The sequence below is a fragment of the Macrotis lagotis genome, chromosome 2 (genome assembly GCF_037893015.1).
Source record: "Macrotis lagotis isolate mMagLag1 chromosome 2, bilby.v1.9.chrom.fasta, whole genome shotgun sequence".
NCBI lineage: Eukaryota > Metazoa > Chordata > Mammalia > Peramelemorphia > Peramelidae > Macrotis > Macrotis lagotis.
In genome coordinates, this window is record NC_133659.1 from 273,934,322 (window position 1) to 273,941,766 (window position 7,445).

Consider the following 7,445-nt stretch of genomic DNA (forward strand, 5'->3'; position numbering starts at 1 on the left):
TTCAATTTGTGAAGCTAGGGTTTCAGAACTTCAGTGTTCAAAGGAATGTAATCTTTTCAAGTCTGAAATAGCTTTAAACTCACAAAAATGCTTCCAGTACTCTAGATGACAAAAAGCTGATACCATATTTTAAAATTTGCTTTCAGTTTGTTCATGAACTATGGGGAGAATCAATCACCTTAGTTTAATATTTTTCCCCCTTTAAACAGGCAGTATGACAGTGGCTAAGGAGCTGCCAGAATTAAAAAAAAAAAAAAAAAAGAGCAAGGAAGAGTTTGTTTCAAGTCCTAAATCTTGTCCTGGCTGTGTGATCCTAGGCAAACCACTTAAAAAGTGCTCTAGACAAGTCTCAAATTCTAACCTGCACTACTGGAGGGAGATCCCTATTTCAATGAAATCACTTCCAGTCCATATCCATACATTTCTCTCATTTCTTTTCCTTCCTTTTTTTTTGTCAATTAACTTTTTCCTCCTACCTCAATCCTCAATACCGACTGGGGGGGGGGGGGGAGAAGAAAAACAAATATAAATATTTTTATGTAAGTAAACACATCCCCATATTGGTCACCTTATTCCTAAGATTTTGACCAATGATTATGATTATCTGGTCCAAATTCTATCTTTCTTTTTTAGGAAAAGGAATACAGATTAAGTAATGCAGAGCCATCCATAAATGAGCTTATGGGAAAAGAAACTTAGCGATGTTGTGTGGTTCTACCTCATTTTCCTAGGGGGCAGCTAGGAGTCAGAACAGGAGTTTGAATCTGGTCTCACATGCTTGCTGCCTTTAGATCTGTGACCTCGGCCAAGTCACTTAACCCTGACTGCCTCACATCCAGGACCATCTCCCAGTCTTCCTGATTCCTATCTGACCACTGGACTCAGATGATTCTGAAGGAGAAAGTGAGGCTGGTGACTTAGCACAACTACCCCTTCACTCAAATCCAATTCATGTGCTCGCCATGGCATCACCTCCTTGATGTCATTGGTCTTTATGATTTGCTCAGAATCACATACCTAAAGATTTAGGATTAGAACCTGCAATTAATTAGTATAGTGTAAAGACCCTTAGGCAGTCAGGTTCTAGTATCAGTTTTGCTGTTAATTTAATCATTACACTAGATGGGAGTCTAAAGACCTAATTCCACTAATACCAGAATCAAAATGGAAGAAATTTGGGGGGGTTATTTAATCCAATTCTTATCGAAATTGAAGTATTCACCTAGACCTACATAAGGGCCTCTAGCTTTGGGAAGCTAGGTGGTGCAGTGGAGAGCACAGATGGTTCTGGAAGAGAAAGCAAGGCTACTGACTGAGCAAAGCATCCCCACCCCAATTCATGTGCATGTCATAGCATCATCTCCCTGATGTCATTTTCTTCTTTTGAGAAAAGACAAACATCAACAGCTTTGCAAACCCACCATTTCCTGAGGCAGGACTTTAAACTGATGGAAAGGTTTTAGACTTTTTTTCTGAAACCTGAATTTGCCTCTATACAGCTTCCCCTCAATTGATTTATGCTGCCCTTCAAGGACATAACTAATCATTATCACTTTTTTTTGGTCTTTGCAAGGCAATGGGATTAAATGACTTGCCCAAAGTCACACAGCTAGTCTTGAGGTCGTATTTGAGCTCATGTCCTTCTGACTTTAGGGCTAGTGCTCTATTCACTGCACAACCCAGTTGCCCCTATTATAATTTTTTAAAATACATGTAACTACCCTTTAAATACTTGGGAAAACTCAACTCTATCTATACAAATGAGTCTACTCAGAAGCAAAAGAAACATAATTTGCCTTCTCTTAAACCTTGGATGGAAATTATCAGTAAACAGCACAAGTCTGAAGTTCAATATTCATTAGTATTAAATCAAGAAGCAAGGGCTATCTATATAAACTACATAACCAAACCAAATAAGGGAGATTAACTAATGACTATTAGCCATTATACAAAAGTAGAAAGAATCCCTCTGATGTAATTGGCATGACAAGAGTCATCTTCCTAAAATATAACTTTTTTCCTTTCTGATTTTTAAATTAAGTAATGGACAGTACATTGGACTTTCACTAGGAAAACTTGGGTTAGGCTTATGCATTTAATATGGGATCATGAGTGAGTCACTCAACAATCCCCAAATGTTTGCTTATTTGGAAAAGGGAAATGATCTATCATTTACTGGGTTGTCATGAGGCTCAAAAATGACAAATCTTACAATAATTCACAATCCACAAGGCTCCCAAATTAGTAGCTCCATATTCCTCTAACAATGTTGGCACTCCATGCTCAAAATTATAGACAATTTCTATCTCCTTACTGAATTTCCTTATCCTTTTGTGACTTTCTCTGCTTTCCCCTAAGGACAAAAGGTTCTTTTGTCAATTACATTAATTTGGTTATTTCCATTTAATAAACATACATCTAATACTGGCTAGGCGAGAGGAAATGGTTTGGGTAAATGGTTCCTTGCCTCCAGGACCTTACAGTCCAACTACTAGCAGACTGGTAGCACTATGTGTATTCACTCTCCTGGGAAAACCCTATGTTCAGTTGTCTCAACTCCTAGAAAACTATATTCACTGCACTAATTTTTTTTTTTTTTTTTTTTTAGGTTTTTGCAAGGCAAATGGGGTTGTGTCTGAGACCACATTTGAAACCAGGTACTCCTGACTCCAGGGCTTTATCCACTACGCCACCTAGCTGCCCCTCACTGCACTAATTTTTACAAATGAACTGTCCAAAAAACATTTTCTAAACCTACACATTTCCCAATGTATCATTTGATGAGTCATATTCATTAGTTTAATCTCATTACAAAACAGTACCCCTTTGCCTTTTTTTGACACATGCATGCCCTTTTGCTTATAGTCCAGATTGTCTACTCCACTAAAAAAATGTATAAATTTACAACACTACTCCACAATTCATAAATTGCTTTATTAGCAGAATTGCTGTTGTTCAGCCAATATCTGTGACCCAATTTGAGATTTTCTTGGGAAAGATTTTAGTGCTGTGCTATTTCCTTCTCCATTTCATTTTACAGATGAGGAAAACGAGACAAAACAGGGTTATGACTTGACCAGGACCATTCAGCCTCTAAGTGCCCCAGACCAGATTAGAAGTCAGATCTGACTCCAGAGCTAGTGCTCCAATTCATCATCCAAATGCCCTAATTACAACTGCAGTCATAATCTTATAACTCAAAATATATTTAGCAATTGAAATACCTTCAAATGAAGCTCTCAACTGATGAATTCAACGCTGACTGAAGTATACCTTTTTCATTTTTTTTAAAATGACTAATAAGCAAATGCTTTGTATGACTTCACATATATAATTTATTGTTTGTCTTTTCAATGGGTGAATGAAAGGCTGGAGGAAAAAATTTGGAACTCAATTTTCAAGAATTTGTTAAAAATAAAGGGGCAGCTAGGTGGCACAGTGGAAAAAGCACCAGCCCTGGAGTCAGGAGTACCTGGGTTCAAATCCTGTCTCAAACACTTAATAATTACCTAGCTGTGCGGCCTTGAGCAAGCCACTTAACCCCATTGCCTTGCAAAAAAACCTAAAAACAAAAAACACAAAAAAAAATTAACATATAGGAAAAAAGTTGTTTAGGATAAATTGATCATTGGTGTGGTTAAAAGGCAATTCAGGTATTTCAGGTGCTTTATTTATTTGGGGTTGAAATAACAAATTAGTTTCACCTTGTAAATGTAAAACAGCTACAAGTCATGTCATTTTTCTTAGCTCCATTACTCTTGAAGACCATGGCTTAGGAAAGATGTAGCAAAATTGTACCTAGCCCAAATTAAAATGTAATTGGGCAATGCTTAACAAATAAAAACATAGCAAAGTTAATTGTTAGTGTGTGGTTTTCTAATAAGTTGGCTAGGTAACATAATGGGCTGGAGGAAGACTCATCCTGCCAAGTTTAAATCTACTCTCAGACCTTGACTAGCTGTATGATTCTGAGCAAGTTATGCAAATCCTATTTGCCTCAGTTTTCTCCACTATAAAATGAACTGAAAAAGGAAATAACCATTCCAGTCTCTTTGCCAAGAAAAGCTCAAAATAGGATCAGATACAACTGAAATAGGTTAATTAATATATTGCCAGCAGAGAATTGTTTCTTTTTTGAATTTGTCAAACTTAAGAGGCATGGATCTATGACACTTTTGTCATGGATTACCTCGGGTAGTGTGGTGAAACACATTTTACTTATATTTGGCATGGATGTGATTTTAGTCAAGTCGGGTTACCACAAAGGATGAGGCAAGATGCTTCTAGGATTAGTGTAAATTTTCTTAGAATGTTTTTATATGCATAAAATATATAGGAAAACAGGAAAAATATTTTTAAATAAAGATGCAATTTTTTCCCTTAAGTTCTCATGGAGTCCTTACTTCGAAGTTTAGCCCCTAGTACATGGGGGGATTTTACACAAGATTGCATAAATGTAGTTGTAACTGAAGCAATCATTGAATAAAAAAGATCTCAGGATCATAAACATAGAAGCCAGAAGGGACAGTCATTTTTGTCAGATCCAATTCTTCGTGACCCCCACATTTGAAGTTTTGACAGATTCTAGCATGTTTTGCCATTTCCTTCTTCAGCACACTTTACAGACAAGGAACTGAGGCACAGTTGAAGTGACATGCCCAGGGTTACACCAGGAGTGTCTGAGAGCAGGACTGCTATTTAGAAGTCGAAGCTTCCCATTTTCAGACCCAGAACTCTATCTACTCTATCCACTTGGCCTAACTGCCTCATCTTAAAAGGTTGGCCTTGTTCAAGGTCATAGACACTGAGGCTTAGCAGGGTAGTGATTTGCCTAAGGTCACATAGAATAGTCTGAGGATTCAGATCCTTCTGATTTCAGGGTTGGTGCTCTATCCACTGTACCACATAGCAACCCTGATATAATACCCTGCATTAGAATTCTTGTAAGCATCCTTCCTTTCTCCCCTCCCAATTTCAAATAACAAATTACAAGTTTTGTTCAAATTTAATTCAAGACTATTTTCCTTAGCAATGGAAAGTCAACCTCTTCAGGGCACATTTTTTAATTTCAATTTTCTGCCTTGACTCCTAAACTGCCAGGGCATAAAGGAAGTCATTCTTTGTAGTGCCCTAGTTCCTGTGGCTCATAAGTTCTCCATTCCATAACAGATCAGACATGCACACCTGAAACTTTGACATCCCAATTCAGTTATCAGAAAACTGACCCATCAAGATATAGCAGAGTTTTTCTATAAACAAAAGGAAAAAAAATCTGTGGGCTTTTTTTGGTGCCAATGCTACATCTGGAGTATACCACTCTTCCCAAGAACTGGTGAACCATCAAATACATAACTATCTGTGTAATGTCATCCCCACCCCAACCTCTTTTGCCCTCAAGTCAATCTGAAACAGTAGATCAACAGTTCAACCCAGGTTAAGACACATGATAAAAACCCAACTATTGAAGAGGAATACCTGCCTAAGACACATCTTCTGTCTCATTTCCTGGTGAGGTCTCCACTAGTCACAAGAAATTTTATTTGGAAAGGATCAAGATTTGTGTACGGTATTTTTTAATTTCTCCTGAATATGGTGGAGAGTTTAATCACAAAATCACTCATTTAGAAAGCAACTTCTATTAACTATTATTAACACCAAATGCATGCATTTAGATATATCTTAACAGCCTATATTATAGTCAAAAAGAAACATTGAACAGGAACGAAGATTACTAGTATGGACTATTCTCAATTTATGACTGACTTTTCCCTAGAGAAGAAATTAACTTTTTTGGCCATGGATCCTTGTGGAAATCTCATGAAGTGTCTGGTCTTCTGAAAATTTTTTCTAAATGCACAAAATACATAACATAAAGGAAATCAATTACACTGAAATAATTATCAACTATCAAAATAAGTTCATACAGACTCCTTGTTAATTTAAGAATACCTACCCTATAAAAAAAGTGGATAGGGGTTGAACCAAGGTTTCGTCTACATCCATTTTCCATTAATTTTATCTTAAAAAAATAATACAAACAATACAATCCAAAGCAAAAAAAAAAAAAAAATTAAAAGGTATTATCCCTATCTGCAATAATGCATTTGGAACAGCTTAACAAAAAAAAAATTAGCTGTAAATCAATGGAAAAACTTAACTGTTAGGATCTGCTTCCTTGGAGGGTCCATCTAGCCTTGGGGTTTAGCTATGGGTGTGAAGTACCATCTGATAAAGCAACTACAGAACTGATCTATTATCACCAAAGTTGGCATGCACATGTAACACCAGCATTACACTTAAGATTTATAGCTACATATGCAGGAGAGATGAAAATTTCAAGACTGTCTATCAAGTGAAGTCTGGGAATACAAGCCACAGTAAGAATACTATGGTATAGGAATGTGATTTTAAAGGCTCTAGAAATTTAACTTACAGAATGACTCAAGAAACTTTTCAATAACATTTGGTGCTGCAACTTAGAATTCTAGATTCTTAGATTAATAAGCAAAGTTGGCAATATATCACTCAAAGTTTTTTCCTTTCATTAATTCTACATTTCATGCAAAAAAAAGGTTTACTTGAATGCTTAGTAATATAGTACTAAGGAAAATTTCAACAAAACTGAGTTTATAATTATTTCAGCTTTATCAGTAGAGATGAAGATCAAAAAAATTCTGGTTTATTTCTTCTGAAATTAATGGGTAGTTTTTTCCTAAAATTATTGCAAGAGTGCCATGCTATTCTATAATCAGCCTGTTCTACTCCTACAGAATAACATTTAAGTCTGAGCAAAGAACTAATGTAACTTCAAAACAAAGAATGCTAAATTTTATAATACAAACCAAATTGTATAACAAAAACCAAATCCTGATTCCAAAGAATTAAAAAAGGCATCATATCAAATACTTGCATATTAAACGGTTTAATATATCTGTATATATTAAAGGGAAAGAAATAGAAATGTTTCAGCCAACCACAGTTCCAGTTTTACTTACAAGAATGGGAGTAGTATCTAATTTAAAATCAAGAGCACCAAATTTACTCTCCTATTAAGTAGTATGTAAACACTGAAAGTTCAGTTATCTTTAGTGCCGGGTATTGTAATCAACCACTTTGCTTTTTATACTATTCATAGTGCAATGAAAATATTTCTACAAAATAGAAACCCTTTACGAGGAAATAGTCACTTTTTTTTAGGACTTAAAAGTAAACAAGAGACAGGTAGAATCCCATTTAGGAAATATAGTGAGGTACAACTCTACTAAATACCAAAGTTATTGAAATGCATAGAATACTGCTTTGTTGACCTGGATACTAATTTTGTTCAAAGAGAATCCACATAGCAAACATTTCACAAGTCTATGAAGTTGGCAGTCAATTAGAAAGTGTTATTTATATTAAAAAAATTATAAATACCAGTATATAACAATAAGCATGCAAAATGT